Consider the following 21,099-nt stretch of genomic DNA (forward strand, 5'->3'; position numbering starts at 1 on the left):
CTTTATGGTTGGAGGTCACCACAGCTGAGGAACTGTTCAGAGCAGTACGAAGGTTGAGAAATACAGGACTGTGATGACGGGGAGGCTGGGGAAATGTGAGGGGGTAGGAACTTTAGATCAAAGAACTTTGCTGTTAAAAGCCAGGCATGGTGGCCGATGTCTACATTTCGTTCCAGTACACTCAGGAGGCTAAGTCAGGAGGATTGCAATGAGAGTTTTGAGGCCGTCATGGGTGTAAAGTGAGTTCCAGGCTAGCTTGAGCTCCAATGTGAGATACTGCTTAAAATAAAAAAAGAAAGAATCGACTTTGCTGTTTATTGAATAAACTCTATGTAAATAAGGCAGTGTGGTGGTATTGTGTTCTCCAAAATATTGTGTACCTATATAAACTTATCTGGGGTCAGAGAACAGAAAAGCCACTAGTTAGGCAGTGATAGCACACGCCTTTTAATCCTAGCATTCCAGAGACAGAAATCCCTCTGGATCTCTGTGAGTTCAAGGCCACATTGGAAACAGCCAAGCATGGTGACACACGCCTTTAATCCCAGAAAGCCAGCCTTTAATCCCAGAGAGTGGTGGTAGAAGGCAGAAAGATATATAAGGCGTGAGGACCAGAAACTAGCAGCATTTGGCTGGTTAAGCATTTGGCTGGTTAAGTATTCAGGCTTCTAGCAGCAGTTCAGCTGAGAGCCATTGGGATGAGGACACAGAAGCTTCCAGTCTGAGGAAACAGGACCAGCTGAGGAATTGGCAAGGTGAGATAGCTGTGGCTTGTTCTGTCTTTGATCTACCAGCATTGACCCCAATAACTGGCCTCGGGTTTGATTTTATTAATAAGAACTTTTAAGATTCCTGCAACATCTGGCGCAAAATTAAAAGGACTTCTTCATAGGCATTGCATGTGCTAAGTCCTGAGCCTAGAACTTTCTCACTCAGATATGCACACAACACTCATCTCCAGCTATGGGCTCAAATGTCACCTTTCAGTCCATCTTTTCTCAGTGCCCTATTGGAATGGGAACTTCCTTACCTTGTCCTGCTTATCTTTTACCGGTGGTAGTGATTATCTCCTGAAATAACAATTTTCTCATTTGTTTTCTTTGTGGTCTCTCATAAACATTGAGTACTTAAAAGAGGTACTTGGAACACAGTAGACATCCGCCAGCATTTGTTCAGTGAATGAATGATTACTCCCCACACCATTAAAAGGAGAGTCAGAGCCAGGTACAGTGATGCGACACCTGTAATCTCAGCACTTGGGAGGCTGAGACAGGAGGATTACTAGTTCAAAGCCACTCAAGGCTATAGTGAGTGATTCCAGCTCAAAAGCCAAGTAGAGATGAATAAAATAAGAACGAAAATCCCATTCAACTCGGGCTCTGGGGATCGAAGGACATACCAATGGCGCCAAGATGGGGTTTAGCACGTGTGTTTTAGTTTCTTCTGGTGCACCAAGCCTTCTGAATTTGAAGTGCTACAGGGTGTAGTTAATTTGGAGTAGCCGATGTCTCCATAAATGACAGGGGAGACTCCCCACCTTTGAGGTAGGGCTGTGGCCTGACCTGCTATTTGCCTCTGACACTGCAACTCTGGTTTTGTTTTCTTCTTCTTCGTCTTCTTCTTCTTCTTCCTCCTCCTCCTCCTCCTCCTCCTTCTAAGTATTCTTCTTTACACACACACACACACACACACACACACACACACACACACACACAAAGCAAAAACCAAGACCTGTTAGGCCTTAGTCTACTAGTAGACACAATGACACTAACACACCCGGCCAGTGCATCTTCCATATTGTTTTCTATGACCACGGCATACTATGTGTCTGAAAACAAACAAACAAACAAACAAACAAACAACACAACCCTGCAAAACTCTTTGCACAAGTTCAGATAGAATTCAGTAAGCTATTAGTATGTATCAAAAAAAAATTAAATAAATAAAAAAACAAAAACAACAACAACAACAAAAAAAAAACCCTGCAGCAAGATTTCCTAACATTTCTAAGGCACATTTCTTTCTAACTGATTTGACTCTGGCTTCAGCAAGGATGGACAACCATGCCAGGGTTCCGTCTAAAAGGAGTAGTGGGTTTAAGGCATTGGTGTAGTTTGAGGCACCCCATCTGGCTTTGGCCAACTTCTGCCAAAAGGAAATAACACAGCTTGACTAGTGTGTATCCACTGGTGTGGGCTAGAGGCTAAGTGTGATGGCTTTGAGTCACTGTGCTGCAAAAGTGTACTACAGGGAATGAGTCCCACTTCTGGGTGGAACCAGAAACAAGCGTCCACTTCTCAGCCTGTGAGAAGAGAAATATTTGAAATATCTCTCATGGCAAACAATACTGTATTCCTTAGTATTTTTCTCCATGAGCTTTCTTCCAAAAAAATTAATGAAGAGTGTGTGTGTGTGTGTGTGTGTGTGTGTGTGTGTGTGTGTGTGTGTGTGTGTGTGTAGAGTGTGGGTCTGAGTTTTACATGAAGCTGTCCTAGGTGAAACATTTTCTGCTTCCTTACAAGAGAGCTGTGTCAGGGTTAAAGCCAACGTGATTCTCCTATTTGCTCTATGCTATAATTTATCATGCTTGGTTTTCTTTTAGAAAAGAAAAGCCTGATATTCAATCTTCCATTCAGAGTTTAGCCACAGGGTTTGGCTTGCCAACTGCAATTGTCAACAAATGGGTGTGTTTTTTTCCTCCCTGTGATAAATGGAACTAAATATTTGCTGTTTCCCCCCTGCACTAGTCTAACTGTACAGTACTTGATGGTCTGTGGATCTAAAATATTCCTGATATGCCTTGGCTTGCATTAAAAAATGCTTCTGCAAAACCGGCTCATAATCTGGCCATCCCAAGAGTCTTGAATGTTGAGCTCATTTTTCACAGTGACTCCTAGATTTCAGGGAGAATAGATCATAGAGGATCCTGCCAGGATTTTTTTTTTCTTTAAGATTTCCTTTGACCTTCCTCGTATTTGATATGAAGCACATGTTTAAGGCCATACCTGGAAAACACGGCATGAACTTTCCTGCCTAAGCAGACAGGCCATGGCTATATCTTTTACCAAGTTTTGAGTAACAGGGACGTAAGCTTCTCATTTCGAAACTGGGTTACCGTTAGCCAAGCCAGTCATCTGTCTCCACAGGAGTTCTTTATCCAACATCTCTCTGGTATTCTGTGGGTAGGTCATTAAGCTCGTGAAGAAATAAGTGGGAGAAAGTCGAGGGAATGGAAAACATCTCTCCAGCACACGGAGGGGTGGAACACGTCATTGAGTACTGAATTCCAAGTTTAAGAGTTGCAGGTACTGATCCCAGCTGGATCACTTTAGCGCTTGCTTCTGAGAAGTTATCCAGTGTGAGCCTGTGAGTGGTCCAGAAGGAATCTGCTTCCCCTTGCGGGTTATTTCCATGACTTTTCCAAGTGGTCTACTTAGGTGTTCTGGTGGGAGAACACCTGCAGCTTTATTTTGGCTTCCTGTCTGCATTTCTTTTTGGTTTATCTGGTAGGGGTCTCTGGAGAGGACCGATCCTTCATGTACATCCTTTATCCTCATAAGAATTTAATTTGTGTTCTCTCGTTCTTGTAGTTCAGGTCTAGCTTTAGAAATCTCGCCTTTGTTAAACATAACTTTGGATCTAGACTCTGGTCAAAGATGAAATAGGCATCCAGATACTTGAGGTCCAGAGGCTGCCACTGAGGAAGGAATGATACTACTACCTTTCAATACAAGAAGGAATGATACTACTACCTTTCAATACAAGAAGGAATGATACTACTACCTTTCAACGCAAGAAGTTCAAGCTCACTGCAGAGAGATAATGTAATTTTCTAGGAAGTAACAGTAAGGATTTCAAGTCACACGTAGTAACGACTACTGACGTGTATATTTTTTCTTTCTTTTTTGAGACAGTCTTGTGTCCTCCAGGGCCTCCTCCGAGTTGCTACATAGCCAATTACATCCTTGGGCTCCTGATCCTCCTGCCTCATAATTCTTGAGGGTTGGGATTACAGGATACAGCGCCACGCCTGATTTATATGGGAGTGCAGCCAGTATCCAGGGCTTTTACAAGCATGCTATCAACCGAGTTTCACCCTCATTCCTCTCACTGATTTTTTTTTTAATCACATGTTCACAAAGAGCCAGACACATTTATTCTTTCATTTTCTCTGTTTATCCTCAGAAAACGCGCGCACGCACGCACACACACACACACACACACACACACACACACACACACACACACTCATTTGTCCCATTTTGAGAGGAGGCAGGATCCGGGACAATTTAACCTTTAAAACCTTACTGAGGAGCCTGAGACAGCAAAGGGGATAAAGTGTTCGTGCTGAGAGCTCAAAGACCTGAGTTTGGTCCCTAGAACCCACAGAAGCTGGGGCTGGCGACACACTTTTATAATTCCAGGACTAGGGAGAGAGAGAGACCGGCAGATTCCGGGGCTCAATGGGCCAGCCAGCCCAGCCTATGTGGTGAGCTCCAGGCCAGTGAGAGACCTTGTCTCAAAACAAACAAACAAACAAACAAACAAAAACACAAGGTGCAGGCTTGAGAGGTGGTGGCCCAGTGCTTAAGAGCACATACTGCTGCCGGGCGGTGGTGCGCACGCCTTTAATCCCAGCACTCGGGAGGCAGAGGCAGGTGGATCTCTGTGAGTTCGAGGCCAGCCTGGGCTACCAAGTGAGTTCCAGGAAAGGCGCAAAGCTACACAGAGAAACCCTGTCTCAGAAAACCAAAAAAAAAAAAAAAAAGAGAGAGAGAGCACATACTGCTCTAACAGAGGACCAGAGTTCAACTCCCAGCACCCATGGCTCACAAACGCCTGAAATTCCAGATCCAGGGGATCCTTAAGGCCTCTGGCTTCTGTGGGCACTGCACTGGTGAGCACATACCCTGATATAGGCACATAGTTAAAAATAATAAAAGAGGCTTAAAAAAAAAAAAAAAAAAAGATAGGCAGCCCCTAAGGAATGGCATCTGTATTGGGGACACACACACACACACACACACACACACAGTCTGAGCAATATGGCAGAGTAAAGATCCAAGCGCCCACACCTCTTAAGGAACAACAAAGAGCAGGCAGAACCTGCTAGGACCCAATCTGCTAAAATTCTAGAAAACAGTCAAAGGTCTATGACCACTCCGCAGACAAGCCCTGGCCCAAAGAAAGCATGCTAGATATGGCAGGAATGCTCCCCAGCGTTTCCTGACTTGTTCTGTTTTGCAGGCCTCTCCCCAGTTCAATGGCCCCCCTCAGGAGTCAGCCCTCATTTCCCCATCCCACGTCTGGGCTGAGTTTCCCAACCTGCCTGGAAACTATCTGAAGAATGGGCGAAGGCGTGTGCTGCTGAGTAAGGCTGGAAAGGTGAAGGACGCTTCTAGAAAACCTTAAAAAGCAATCTGCAACTTTCTGTACCCAAAGCCAAAGAAGAAGAGCTCGCTCTTTGCTGTGCCTTACAGAAATTCCTTTTATACTGATACCGTCTCCATGATGATGGGATTATTATCGCTGTCCTATTTTCTTAAGGAACCAATTAACTTGGGAGAAGTAAATGCATTATTTCTCCCTCTGTTTTCTTTTCTTTCCTCCTTCCTCCTTTTTTTTTTTTGAGACAGGGTTTCTCCTTCATTCCTTCATTTCTTTCTTCTTTAAGATTCACTAGCCGGGTGGTGGTGGTGGTGCACGCCTTTAATCCCAGCACTCAGGAGGCAGAGCCAGGCGAACTCTCTGTGAGTTCGAGGCCAGCCTGGGCTACCAAGTGAGTTCCAGGAAAGGTGCAAAGCTACACAGAGAAACCCTGTCTCGAAAAACCAAAAAAAAAAAAGATTCACTATTATTGTTGTTACTGTTATTATTGTTGCTATTATTTTGCAGTTTATGGGGATTGAACAAGCCTAGGTTATTTGTTTGTTGAAGTGGGTTTTTTGTTTGTTTGTTTTTAAATATGGAACGCTTCACGAATTTGCGTTTCATCTTTGCTCAGGGGTCATGCTAATCTTTCTTCGCTGTATCGTTCCAATTTTAGTATATGTGCTGCCGAAGCGAGCACCTGTTTTTGTTTGTTTTTTAAACACAAAGGTCTCTTCCAGTCCAGGCTGGCTTCTAGTATTCAATAGCGGAAGACATCTTCGACCCCTTGATCTTCCTACCTTCGCCTCCCACACACTGGGGTTACAAATGTGTGCCACCAGGCCTGTCTGGAATTCACTCTTGTTAGAAAAAGTATTTACTTTCTTCCTAGATGGTGCAAAATAGATGGTTTCAATGATCAGTTTCTTTTGGGAAAATAATGATGACAAGACAGAATACCCCGCCCCACCACCACCACAAAGTTATGTTTAAAAAACAATTAAGGGCAAGTCTTCATTTCTAGGACACAGAAATAAAAACAGTAGGGGAGAGAAAGCAAAAATTACGTGCTTCTTAAATAAAACAAAGCATTGTTATTGCTGATTATTTGTCATTTAGATATTGCTAGCTGTGCAGATAGACTGCATCCTGAATTATTCAGGAACCAGCCCCAGCATCTCAGCATAGCAGCATACAAATATAGATCATAGTAGTCAATCGATGGATACCTGCTAAATGAATGAATATGATACACTGGGCGTGGTTGCGCCCACCGGTGCGCCTGAGCATTCAAGAGGTTGAGACAGGAAGACTGCAGAGTTCGGGATCCGCAGGGGCAGAGAGGAGCCTTGTCTCAAAAAGCCAAAACAAGCAAATAAACACAGCGTAGATGATAAGCATCTGTTTTAGTGGTGTGCGTATCTTATTAGGGGCCTCTGCTCCAAGCCAGAAGTCGCTCCTGCATAAACAGACACGGAGGATGTTTACGCTACCGTATTTTCAGCAGACCTCAGGGTCTCCCAAGAGTTCTAAGCGCTGTGTGTGGTGGGATGAGAATAAGTCCTTTGCTTGCTATAGTTACACGTGGTGGGGGCTACAGCAGAGAGATAAAAGAGGGATCTGTAGCACTTTGTCTCCCATCTGCTGTGCTCGGCAGTCACCTTGTCTTGTTCTGCAAACCTGCCTTACCCTCCCCATTGACTCCAGTACGATTATAGCCTTCGAGGGCACAAAGGAAGGTAAGTCAGAGCCGCCTCCCACTTAAACATCTGCCAAAGTCATTCTGTGCTGTTGCTGTCACAGTGTCACTGCGCAGAAGTCTCGACTCCATCTCGATGTCCCGCAAACGCTTAGTTTCTTACCAAAGACGACTGAATCTCTCTTCGGAACATTCGTGGAAGTGATCCAGTCTTATCCTAAAATGATTTCCAAGGGGGAACAGTAGCTCCCATAAAAGATGACATGCACAGACAGGGAAGAGAAGATGTGTCCCATGTCTTACTGACCACTACAGCAAGTTTCTGGTGGGTTCTTTCGGGACAACGTCCATGCACATGTATATATACACATGTGTACACCAGCAATGATTTCCACTTGGTTTCTATGTATGGGTATGTGCTGGCATGCACATATTCCCTGTGGGGAATAGCGAGAATGAGGTCTCAAGTTCAGGAGTGGGAAATTAGGTTTAAAAAAGAAAAGAAAAGAAAACACCATCATTAAAATCTTTTGGGCCAGGAAGATGGCCCAAGGGGTTAAGGCACTTGCTGCCAGGCCTGATGACCTGAGTTCAATTCCCTCCTATGGTGGAAGGAGAGAACGCCCGTAAATTGTCCTCCGGCTTCCACACATGTCCACTGCGGTGTACACACAATAAGTAAATAATGTAGCTTCAATAAATCTTTGGAGTTTCTTTCTTGAGCTAGGCATTTCATTTTTTCAATGCTTGGTTCCCTCAGTTAAAACCATTGAAATATCTATATGCAAAAAAAAAAAAAAATCTGTTCAGGACATGAGCGTGATGCACATCTGGGTGATGATTAACGGATTTGACCTTGCAATAATTAGATGCTGAGGAGGAGTAAAGGACCACAGCTCAGCACACAGCAATTTATGTAATTCTCCTGCAGATGAGTCAGGCGTCAGCCCTTGATACTATGGAAAATCTGCCTCAAAGATTGCTGATGCAGATCAAAAATTAGTTCACAGATTCATCACCATACTCCCCCCAAATCACCAGACAATACATAGAAAAGCCAGAGGGGAAAATGCTTAATCCATAGATCTCAGATATTGCACATTTATCTTTCTTTCCCAAGTAAAGACATGGGCTAGCAATAACGATATTTAATTAGGCTGTCTATATTTGGAAAGAAAATGATATCTAGATAACATAGAGACCTAATTTTTAAAATAACAATATTTCAACGCAGGTTTGATAAAAGCAAACATTCTCATAGACTGTTAAACATTAATTTTTAAAATTTTTGGAAAGCTATTATGTTTCCAGAGCTTTAAGATGTTCAATAATCTTGTCCCATGTATCTCAATTTAGGTAATGTGTCCTAATAAGTAATTCATAAATCTAAAAAAAATTCATAAATCTAGCTGGGCTAAGTGGCACACCTATAATCCCAGTACTCAGAATGCTGAGGCAGGAGGATCAAGGGCTCGAGGCCAGCCCCTTATCAAAAATAAATAAACAAACAGAACAACAGCAACAACAGATTACGGGAAGCAACTTAACCTAATACTTGATAGAAAAAAAAATATCTGAGTAAATGTGGTATGTAAGAATTCACATGTTGCCGGGCTGTGGTGGCTTACACCTTTAATCCCAGCACTCCAGCACAAAAACCAACAAATAAAATAAAATTCACATGCTCCCTACAAACCGCCATTTGTCAGGTAGGTTTTTTGTTGTTGTTTTGAGACAAGGTCTCTTATGTGTATCCCTGGCTATCCTGGAACTCACTGTAGACCAGGCTGGCCTGGAACACACACAGATCCAAATGCCTCTGCCTCCTGAGTGCTGGCATTAAAGGCCAATGTTACTATTCCTGGCTGTTGTTAATTTGTTTTGAGACACCATGGCTCTATTGTAACCCAGGCTGGCCTTCCAGAAACTCCTTGTCCACCTGCCTCAGCCTCTTATGCACCGAGATTAGAGTTATGGGCCATCTCACTTGGCTAAGAGGTGGTTTTAATAATATGGAGAAGTATTATCCATATCGTGTTTAATAAAAGGAATCATAATATATAAAGTTGTGTTTTGATTGTGTTTTGAAGATGAATATATGAATCAATGCTTATTGCGATTGTTTGAATGTTTTTCTTTTATTTCCAAGTTTCTCAAATTATTTTTCTGTTAAGATAGAGTCCCCTGTAGCTAACACTGATCTCAAACTCATTATGACCTTTGAACTCTTGATCTCCCTGCCTCTACATCCCAAGGGCTGGGATTACAAGCATGTACCACCAAGCCATCGCACCTCAATTAAAAAACAAACAAACAAACAAACAAAAAGAAATCAGGGACCGGGCCGGCGGCGGTGGCGAACGCCTTTAATCCCAGCACTCGGGAGGCAGAGGCAGGCGGATCTCTGTGAGTTCGAGGCCAGCCTGGGCTACCAAGTGAGCTCCAGGAAAGGCGCCAAGCTACACAGAGAAACCCTGTCTCGAAAAACCAAAAAAAAAAAAAAAAAGAAAGAAAGAAAGAAATCAGGGACCTATGAGATGGCTCTGCAGGTAAGGGTGCTTGCAGTGGAATCCTGGAAACCTGAGTTTGATTCCCAAAGCCCATGTGAAAGTAGGAAGAGAAAGCTAACTGTGCAAAATTCTCCTCTGGTCTCTGTATGTATATGCACACACCTGCTCACATGCACACAATTAATCAATATTTAATATGTGCTCTCTTTCCGATTTAAAAATGACTTATCTATATTTGTGAACCCGTCTCTCTCCCCCTATGACTGACTTACCTATCTGTCTTTCATATTCTTTTGCAAACAGAACAGATATGTGGGACTGGGGAGATAGCTGAGTTTGATAGAGTGCCTGTCTAGTATACATGAATCCTTGGGTACCAGATAAATCACACCTACAATTCTGGCATTCCTCAGGTGGAGACAGGATCAGCACAAATTCCAGGTCAGCTTGAGTTAAATGAGAACCTATCTCAACAAATTAAACAAACAAACAAAAAATAAAGTGAAGATGGGGCCTGTTGATGTTTAGGAGTAGAAAGCCATCACTGGAAAAAGCTGTGATAAAGGCAGCATTATAAAGAAATAAGCGATGTGTGGTTGAAATGATAACCTTAGACTTTTCCCAGCAGCATCTGTTGGGAGACCTTGAAGGCAGGTGCATCACGCTCACAGTCATTGATTCTAACTTGGAACCGTACTTTCTCCGGACTTGTACAAAAATAAGGCTGCGTGATACTTATCCCTCAGCTCACTCTGTGTCATCAGGAAAAAGGAGACAGAGAGTGTCAACTGTGACGGTTTCCTTTAAATGTCCACGGGCTTCAGGCTTCACTCATTACACTTGTTGGCTAAGTTTGCCATGGATTCTTTCCCAAAGTGAAGCCACATGCCAGGAAGGCGCTTTTGAACACTGGGCGTGCCAGACAAGGTTACCTAGGCTGCTGTTCTAAAGGCCTCAACTCCCGGGGGACGAATGAACCCCAAATGGCACATCTGTATATGTGGTCACTACTCTCAGCCAGCTTCCCCCTCCCCCCCAAAAAAAAGGAAGGGGAGGAGGAGAAAACAGTAGACGTTGGGTTTAAGTGACCCAAAACATCCCTAAAATTGTTCATCATCCCACTAAATGTCAAGTGAAACCCATGTTGTTGTCTTACCAGTATTATGCAGATAGTTTCTGATTTTTTTAAAAAAAATATTTTGATCAGAAATTTTCTGGAAAAACACAAAATTAGAAATTCCCCCAAGAGCAAAGGAAAAATGTCAGAAAAAAATAATAGAGAAACAAAACGCAGGGTTTTTTGATGTAGCTGTAATGTCTATACAGCCTCCATGCTCTGTAAACACCCTTACCAATTACACTAAAAACAATTCTAAATTTAAACAAATTATTAACTCAATAAGAACCTTAAAGGGTCAAAGCGAAACTTCATAGATGCAGGGCTGAGGGCCTATGTAGCCATGAAACTGGCTATGAAAGACTGTGTTTGTCTCAGACTCACAGAGGCTGGCCTGCTTCTGCCTCCCAAGGGCTGGGATTAAAGGTATGTGCCATCACGCCCTGATTTTTAGAGGACTTATTAGTGAGAAATGCTTGGTTATCTTCACAAAACAGGCAAGGCCTGAAGCATGAAGGGAAACGGAGTCAGACTAGCAAAATAACACAATGAAGTACAGGTTTAGGTTCTGGAATGTTCTCTTGAGCCATGAAAAACAAGATAACATCTTCCTCATGTGACTCTGCTAAGAATAAGGGATGTGTTCTGCAAACTTTCACGTGGCCTCCGGGTCTAAGGTTAAGGTCCCTGAAGAACTTCCTGAAGTCTAGGAGTTAGGAACAACTCTGAAGCAAATGAACCCAACATCGAAAAGAAAGGGGCATGAGAACAGCGAGGAGCAAAATGAAAGATCAAAACACTCAGAAAAATCAGGGGATTGCTTCAAAATAATGGAATTCTGCATAAAAACCTTAGAGAAGATTTAACTGTACGAAGTGTATGTATGTATGTATAACATATATTTAAATGAAGAACAAAATCAAGTGTTTCACTTAATGAGCTCGGTTATTTCTTTATTTAAATTTAAATTTATTTAAATTCACTTTATTATTTTATAAGTGTTTGCCTGCACGTGTGCCTGTGTACCGTGTGCGTGCCTGGTGCCTGAGGAGGCCAGATGTCGGATCCCTTGGAACTGTTGTTAACAGTTGTGAGCCATTATGTGGGTTCTGAGAGTCAAACCCAGGTCCTCTGAAAGGGCAGCCAGTGCTCCTAACCACTGAGCCATCTCTTCAGCCTTGAATTATTTTTAATCAATTAATTTTTTTCCCCAAACATAACATGGCTTCCAAACATGAGGGTGTGGGCAACCTTTACTTTTAGACCACATGCATGCGAGGACTCTCGGTATTATGACTTTTCTGTATACGTTTTGAAATACTCAAATGTTTGAAGTTTCTTCATCAACGTCTCTCCATTTTATTTTTTGATGCAGAGTCTCTCACGGAACCTGCATTTCATCAATGTAGCTGGAGTGGCTAGCCAATGAGCTCCAAGGACACCCATCTCTGCTTCCTGGCATCAGGGCATGCAGCTTTTTGAGTGGAGATTGGGAATCCAAGCTCAATTTCTCCTGCTTCCACAGACAGCCCCTTTGCTGGCTGCGCCTCTCCCAGCCCCTGTGTGCACATCAGAATGTACAGTGATTGTCATAACGGCAGGTTTGTCCCCTGTCGAGGAAGTCACCGGAAGAGGGATTCCGGAAACTAGAATTTAATAATGAAGTTTAAAAAAAATTACTAGCCGAGTGTAATAGTATACATTTATAACCTTAGCTCTCTACATGTGGAGACACAGGAGGGCAGCCAGGATTGCAGTGAAACCTTGTATTTTCAAAAAAGACATATAATTCCATTCTAACACCTCTTACATAATGTGACGTCAATATGAAATAATTTCTTCTAGAACTGCGTCTTCATCCGTTGTGTCTGTCCATCAACAGCCTGAGGTGAACATTTTTAAAAATCCCTTAAGGGATGACTTGTTGAGGTGTCTTGCCAACAATTCTGATAACTAAAATAGCTTTATTCTAAATATTGAATGTTAAAGAGGGTTTTTTAAAAAAATAATTATGCCAATTGTGTTTTCCTACATGTGGAGCTCAGGCTCTCCTTCTCAAAACTCAAAAGGCTGTTACCGCCCATGTGCTCATGGGTGCAGGTGGAAGTCATCAGGGGAACTCTCAATCCCTCTCATCCTCCCACCATTACTTACATTTGGATAACAAGGCATCTGCCATAATCATTCCAAAGGCTGCCACTGTATGACTTGGGAAAGAACTCATTGTTGAGTGAATGCTTTACAGTTTGGGAACTCAATGTTCCTGGCTTCACTTCCATAAAGTAAGTAAATTTCATTTATATGCAGTCTTTAAGGAAAGACTAGCTTTGTTTTCTGAGCCTTAGCGCGTTATCTGACCCCATTGAAACAACTTTATACCAAAAATATTCTCTTCTCTCAAGCAATAGGATATCAGAGGGCATAAATGAAGTATGTGCTTGCAATCTCATTTAAATGAGAACAAACTTGTCATGGAAAATAATACACCATAAATAACCTACATACCCACACAAGTTTACAGCAATAAAAACACATCCATGTCCTTCCCCAATATGATGTCTCCCTTTGTTGCACTGACTTAGTGATTTTTTTTTTTTTCTGGACAATTTTAACAAAGATTTTTCACCACATCTCTGGGAAAAGATTGCCTTCCAGCTGGGAAGATCATCTTCTTTCATTCTCCCCTATTTTACATCAGAAAAGTAAATAACCCATTTCCTGTCCACACAGACCTGGACTGTCCCTCGTGAGAACAAGAGAGGGGGTTGATTTATGAATTCAGAAAGTGGCCATTATCTTAGAGAATAATGGATCTCGAGAATAGTTTGAACTCTCTTATAGACATGATAAGGAGTAGATGTGGAAACCTCATTTGAAAGCCTGGTGGCGGTTCAATCCAGTTACGTCCCTTTTCAGACACAATTACAGTCATGCTGTAATAAAGCAAGGGACTCTGATGACTCCTTGCCACAAAGCAGACTCCCAGAACAGACTAGAAACTGTAGAGTTTCAACACTGTCTAATAAACTCACATAAAACATTTTAAAATGAGACTAATTCCCCAAATCAGTCTTTTCTTTAAATTTTGATTCCTTCAAAAACTTTCATTCATGGAATGATGATCCTGGGATACAAGCACTGAAATAATTAGTATTTTTAATTGGTACAACTGGGAAATAAGGCAGACCAGACTTAATAAGCATCTCCAATCTGGAACACATTAAAGCGAATACATGGGTTTTTTTTGCTAATATCAAAGTACAGTGTACTTACTAACGGACAAAATGAATTATTTTGCCAAATGGAAGGAGTATAATTGGATTCAGGACAAGTTTGATGAATTAAGAAAGGAGAAGCTGTGAACCCTGAGACCCAGGAGTTGGATCCTGTCTGCTGTTCATCACTGCATTATCCACAGAGCAAGCATTTTTCTACTTAAAATCTAAATATTAAAAACAAAAAACAAAACAAAAACAAAAAAAAACCCATAGTGCTTATTTTGCAGATCAAAGTCAGGAATGAAAAATGATCAGCTGTATTCGAAGTGCGCCTCCCCACATTTCTGAAGTGTCTACAGGCTGACTTGGCGAGGAGAGCTCTGCCTCTCCCTAACCGCTGAACTACAGGAGCGAGCACATCTGGAATCCGAATGATCCCAGGAGCTTTGGGGCTTTGGGGGACGGCCATCTGGTACAAAGGAAATCTGGACAGAGCGTCCCACCCAACAGAAAGCACCGCATTGTGCTGCCATGGAAAGCAGCCGCTCTGCTTCCCTCTCATAATTCATACACCAGCTTCTGAGCTGCCAAGTGATCCAGAGAAATCCATGTGCGAAAACGTTCACTGGCTGACCCGGCTCCAAACCCACCACCGGCCTGCAGATAAGAGACAAGAAGTCAATTGCTTTCCAAAAGAGCTTGGGAATATCCTGCTGCCTTCATTGGCTCTTTTTATAACTCCTGTTGGCTATGCGCTCCTCCTGAACTCAGGTGTCTGGTAGGTTTTTAATCTAAAATGAAAAAAACTGGACAGCTTGAAAAGCGTGGGCCCTTTTGAGTCTTAACATCTCAGCCTTTTGTAACTCTACAGAAAATACTCCCTGGCTTGAGTGACAGCTGTGTAAGAAAGTGCAAGCCTTGTAAGCTTGAGGACCGGAGTTCAGTCCCCTCCAGAGCCCATATAAAAAAGCTAGGTGAGTGAATGGTTGCTTGTAATTCCAGAGCTAGAGAGACAGTGACTGGCCGATCTTTGGGGCTCAATGGCCAGCCAGTATGGTGTACTTGTGAGTTCTAGGCCAATCAGACGCTCTGTCTCAAAAAGCAAAACCAAACAAACAAAAACCCCAAGGTAGACAGCACCGAAGGAATGTCAGTCATGGTTGTTGTTTGGCCTCCACACAGGAGTACACACACACACACACACACACACACACACACACTAATTCTCATGTCTTTTCTTTATTTTCTTTTTGTTTTCTTGAGACAAAGTCTCACTGTGCAGCTCAAGCTAGCCTCACGCTCACAACCCCACCGTCTGAACCTTGTGAGTTCTAGACTACCTGTGTGTTCCATCTAGTATCTTTCATATAAAAATGTTTAAGTTCAATATATACTTGCATGGAAGAAGTCCTTGTATTACACAATCCTCTATGCAGTACATTTATACAATGAAAATGTAAAAGCTAAAATATATGGATATAATCCTTTTCCATTCCTATTAACTATTTTCTCTCTTTTTTTTTTTTTTTTGGTTTTTCGAGACAGGGTTTCTCTGTGTAGCTTTGCGCCTTTCCTGGAGCTCACTTGGTAGCCCAGGCTGGCCTTGAACTCACAGAGATCCGCCTGGCTCTGCCTCCCGAGTGCTGGGATTAAAGGCGTGCGCCACCAACGCCCGGCAACTATTTTCTCTTTTAAAAGCTTTTAGTCCTTATATTTGCATTAAGAAACATAGAGTTGATGGTGATGGATTCATAAGAAAATAATAAACAGGGTGTTGGGGTGCATACCTGTAATCCCATCACTTGGGAAGCAAAGTCAGTTCAAGGCTATCTTCAGCTACATATTGACTTCTAGGCTTGCCTGAGCTATATGACAGAGTCTCAGCACCCCCTCTAAAATAAAAAGTAAAAATATAGCACTTTTAATGCTCTGAAGATTAAGTTTTATTTCTAAATTATCTGGGATGAAGGCATACTAAAAAATGAATGATCAAATTATAGCTCGAACAATTCATTATGACACTTGGAAATATTTTCATTGTGCCTTAAAGTTTTATACTATGATCCTTGCAGAAATCAAATTATCAGTAATTTTCCCATCTTTACTGTTCATTACTCCTGGCCTAATGAATGATATAGACTGACTTGTTCTCGGAAAGCTTAGCAAACCAGGCCATGGTGTGGTACATCTGTAATCCCACTGGAGGCAGAGAGGCAGGAGGATCACCATTTAAGGCCTGTCTCTTCAAAATTAGGAGCCCAAGGAGAGCCTGGGCTATATGAAACCCTAGTGCAGAACCAAAGACAAAAACATCCATCAAAATCCTGAGACATTCTCATCAATCTATAAATGATAATTATTTTGAAAACCCTAGTGCATGTTTACCTATACATGTGCAGGTAAAGAAAGTTCATTGTTTTCTTTTGTGTATGTTTGCTTTCTTGAGACAGTCTACTGGCTAGTCAATGTCAACTTGACACACAAATCCCTAAAAGGAGGGGACCTCAATTGAGAAAATGCCTCCGTAAGATCCATCTGTAAGGCATTTTCTTAATCAGTGATTGTTGAGGGAGATTGCAGGTGGTGTCATCCTGGGCTGGTGGTGTCATCCTGGGCTGGTGGTCCTGGATTCTATAAGAAAGCAAGCTGAGCAAGCCACCAGCCTGTAAGTAGCTCTCCTCTGTGGCCTCTGCACCAGCTCCTGACTCGAGGTTCCTGCCCTGTTTGAGATCCTGCCCTGACTTCCTTTGATGATGATCAGCAATATGGAAGTGTAAGCCAAATAAACACTTTCTTCCCCAACTTGCTTTTTGGTCATGGTGTTTCATCGCAGCAATAGAAACCCTAACTAACACAAGTTGGTATCAGGACTGTGGGATATTGCTGTGACAGACCTGATCATGTTTTTGGGCGGATTGTAGAAGGACTTTGGAACTTTAGGCTAGAAAAGCTACTGAGTATCGAGAGCTCAGTGGGCTGTTTTGTTGGAGATTTGGAGATAAGAATGTTGAGATCGGTGCAGATGATGGAAGCCTGGCTCGTGAAGTTTCAGAGGGAAGTTTTAAACACTCCATTGGGACCGTTTACTATTTTGAATGGAAATTCTGTCATTTTGGAAACCTGGGGCTGAAGAGTCATCCATAATTAACAAGAGCCTGGCAACAATGAAGTGAATCTCTTGCATTACTGGGACAATTGATGCTGGTTAGCTGGAGCAAAGAAAGTAATGGTGATTAAGAAGAGACTAGCATCACTGTGGTGAAATCTGGTATGTTTGCTCAGAGTCAGCACACACAAGCTGTGTTCCAGAGGTGGCTGAGGTTTTGCCTCGTGCTGACAGCCGAGCTTGGTATTGTTGTAAGACTCACCCAGGTGGTACTGGTTTTGAAGTCATGAGGGGTCATGGAAAGCAGCTGAAGCTTGATAGTGAGAGGCCAAGAGAGTCCATTGGTGAAGGTGCAGCCTCAGTGGCAGCTGAAGGAATGAAGGGGTCATGCAAAGAAGCTGAGGCTTGGCACCATGAAGAGAGCCTGTGAGAGGCTACTGGTGAGACTGCAGCCCAGTGGCAGCAGAAGACGCCAGCGTTTTGGAGATGCCAGTACCATGGGATGATCACCAAGAACAGCAGCGGCAGTGAAATGCAGCCAGCCAGAGCCTAGAAGACAAGCAGTGTGTGCTGGAGGGGGCAGAGCTGGAGAAGCGACCCAAGCCCCTTGGAGGAGCCCAGAAGATCGTGAGTGAATTCCATGTAATTAGACATTGAGTTATTTATACTGTTGGAGTTTTGGTTTTGCTTGGTTCAGATTGTGACTGTGCCCTGGTTCTTCTCTCTCTCTCTCTCTCTCTCTCTCTCTCTCTCTCTCTCTCTCTCTCTCTTCTCTCTCTGTATTTATTTCTATTTTATGTACACTGGTCTTTTTGCCATGGGTGTCAGGTCCCCTGAAACTGGAGTTATAGAAAGTTGTGAGCTGCCATGTGGGTGCTGGGAATTGAACCTGGATCCTCTGAAAGATCAGCTAGTGCTCTTACACTGAGCCATCTCTCCAGCCCCCTGGTTCTTCTCTCTTGAAGAAGGTATTTAATTTAATCTTGATTTTTACAGGAGCCGACAGGTGAAAGAATTTGAACTTTTAAAAGAGATTTTGGATTTTTAGAGAGCTTGAATTTTTTTCAGCAAAATAATTTTATTTCCTAACACAGTAAACATATTCGTTCAATATGTGTTCATCTACGCCCAAATGGCTTCCATGTCACCCTGGCTTTGGAAGCTAACATGTAGTAAAAGCTGTCTTGGTTGAGAAGTGAAATGTCTGGATGGCTGACTTTCTGAACATGTTAGACAGGTCACAGAGAATCTACTTCATTAGGTAAGTTATAGAAATTTAAAAAGCTGTGAAAAATCGATGATACTTTTGCATCTAATGCTTCCAGGTGAACAGGGTACAGCAGTCTCACCTTGTATTCCAGAGGAATCTCACCAGTTTTTCTAGTGATGGAACCATTTATCCACATCTGTTGGCAGGGAGCAAGATGATTCACATGGTGGTGACAAAGCATCCATAATGGCTTTGGCAGCATCAGGACCACACTTGAAGCGGGGCTCTCTGATGCTGGTGTTCATGCAAATGATTTCTTTTTCCATCTGTTTTCTCAGTCACTAATGCTTTCCAATAATCATGAATGCTTTTAATAATGTCAATTGCAAAATCCTTGTCTTTAAATTCTGCATTGAATGCAAACTCATTTTCTGGTTTTCCATCAGGAATCTCATACCTTCTAAATCGGTCAGTAGGAGCGTCTAAGTAGCCAGGTGTCAACCATTCGACATCAGCAGCCATACCATTATAATTGGCTGTATCTGGATTGTCCACATTAATAGCAGTAACTTTCCTCCAGTTGGTTCTAACTTCATCAATCGTAGCCAATATGCCCAGAACTCTCACCCTGACTATTGTCACCTCTTGCACACTTTGCTTCCAATTTCACAAATATCTATTGGGTCATTGTCACCACAACAGCCAGTGCATTTGTCACTGTGTCCTGGGTCTTCCCATGTCTGCGGGATGGCACCATAGTTCCTGATGTATAAGTGAATACATTTGCAATGTAATGGAGCGTTCCTTTTTTTTTTTTCTCCCCCACATCTTGCTTAATTGGATTTAAAGGGTCCTTTGTTGCAATCTCCATTTTTTTGCATTTGACCAGCATGGAATCTCAACCACCTTGCAGAATACATCCTTATCTGAACAAGTTGTAATCTCATGAAATGGAGAAATACACACTCCTTTCTCATTTCCTGAGGACAACACATTGGTGAGGAAGACACAGTACAGTACTCGAGGGTGAAGAGCACAGCACCATCCTTGATGCTGAAGCCTCTCATGGTGTTCAAGATGCTGCTGCACAGCCCTCAACCCCACAGCCCTGAAGAGAGTGAAATTTTAATGTGTTTGAATTTGTCAGACTGTGGGACTCTGAAAGGTTTTATGTTTTTAATGTGAGACTCTTGGTGGTAAAAAGAAAGGAAAGGTCTGGATTAATAGTGATGCGTTTGTGAGTCAAGTTGGCAAGGGGTCACTTGTGCTGGCTGGTCTTATGTCAACTTGACACACAAATGAGTTTTCTGAGAGAAGGGAACCTCAGCTGAGACGACATCTTCATAAGATCTTAATTTAGTGATTGAAGGGGGAGGGCTCAGCCCACTGTGCGAAGTGCCATCCCTGGGCTGCTGGTCCTGGGTTCTATAAAGAAAGCAGGCTGAGCAAGCCAGGGAGCAGCACCCCTCCATGGCCTCTGCATCAGCTCCCACCTCCAAGTTCCTGCCCTGCTTGAGATCCTGTCCTGACTTCCTTCGATGATGAACAGCAATGTGGAAGTATAAGCCAAATAAACCCTTTCCTCCCCAACTTGCTTTTTGGTCATGGTGTTTCATCACAGCAACAGAAACCCTAAGACAGACAGGGTTAGCTAAATGACATCTATGTCTAGAAATAAGAACGTCGATTGGTAAAAAATCTCTCCTGTGTGAAAATCGCAGCAGCCTCAGCACTTCAAAGATGTGGTCGCTTCGCGGTCCCCTTCCTTATTTTGATTCGGGTTTTGCTGAGCAAAAAGACACAGAATGTATCCACGTGACAAACAAGTTCCTGTCCAATAGAAACACAGGGCAAGGAAGGGACAGGCCAGGCAATGGGCCCACAGCTCAGATCTGCCGTCTGACTTTCATGGCAGGCACGACTGGTTTCTTTATTTTTAATTTATGATGGGGAAGCTGGGGAAGACGTAGGAGAAGAATAGAGGCAGAAAGAAGTTAAGTCAATACCCAGATACCTCACTCAAACCTCACAGGAACACTGTGAAAATTTTATCATTAATTTTATAGACCGAGACACTCAGGTAAGCTGGTTAAGTATGGACTCGACATATACAAGGACCAGTTTTCATTTATGTTTTTTTTTTTTTTTAGACTGCTTATCATCTCAAGCACTGAAAAACAGCCATCCACCACTATGCTTGGTTTATTGGTACTGGGTATTGAATGCAGGCAACTCTAGATGTTACAAAAGCCTCTACCAACCGAGCCACATCCCTAACCTTTAAAAAAAAAAATTCTACTGGGTGTAGTAGCACACAACTTTAATCTCAGCACTCAGAGGTAGGCAGATCTCATGAGTTCAAGGCCTGCCTGGTCTAGATAGCGTGCTCTAAGCCAGCCATGGCAACATAGTGAGACCCTGTCTCAAATTAAAAAAAAAAAAAAAAAAAAAGAGAGAGAGAGATACTGGGTAATATGGTAATATAATAGCAAGCAATCTGCCTAGTGCATGGCAGGCTGGTCCAAGTGTTCTTCTCTCTCATAGTCTCCTGTTTAACCCTCTGTCAGCAGCCCAGTTTAGCCCTTCCCAACTCCACAGCCTGTAGTGTCCTAGGACAGGGTAACTGTCATGAGGACACTTTGTTATTGTAAGGTGTGAACATAAGGAAACAAAGCCCCCTACAGCTGAGGGGACATCCTCTTGACAAAACAGCCTGTGTCAATTATGAAGTCTGGCTTTCCTACCAGAAACTACCACTGCTCATCACATGGTCTCCATTCAAAGTTGACACCTGTCACGGATTTCTGCACAAAGCCACAACCACAGAACTCAAAATAGCATTCGGTACTTCTGAGATGTTGAACAGAAA

The 21,099-nt window shown here is 42.7% G+C and overlaps 1 protein-coding gene, 1 non-coding gene and 1 pseudogene across 2 annotated transcripts in view; all 3 read right to left on the reverse strand.

The window, feature by feature from the left end:
- LOC143268884 (uncharacterized) overlaps positions 1 to 21,099 on the reverse strand; it is a 97,447-nt gene that overhangs the window by 11,353 nt on the left and 64,995 nt on the right. The window lies entirely within an intron of this gene.
- On the reverse strand, positions 5,960 to 6,070 carry LOC121823311 (U6 spliceosomal RNA). Its single transcript, XR_006064722.1, has one exon. It is a non-coding gene; the product is annotated as a U6 spliceosomal RNA (small nuclear RNA).
- Positions 18,389 to 19,680, reverse strand: LOC102908466 (inorganic pyrophosphatase pseudogene; annotated as a pseudogene).

This window comes from Peromyscus maniculatus, chromosome 16 (assembly GCF_049852395.1).
Source record: "Peromyscus maniculatus bairdii isolate BWxNUB_F1_BW_parent chromosome 16, HU_Pman_BW_mat_3.1, whole genome shotgun sequence".
Lineage (NCBI taxonomy): Eukaryota > Metazoa > Chordata > Mammalia > Rodentia > Cricetidae > Peromyscus > Peromyscus maniculatus.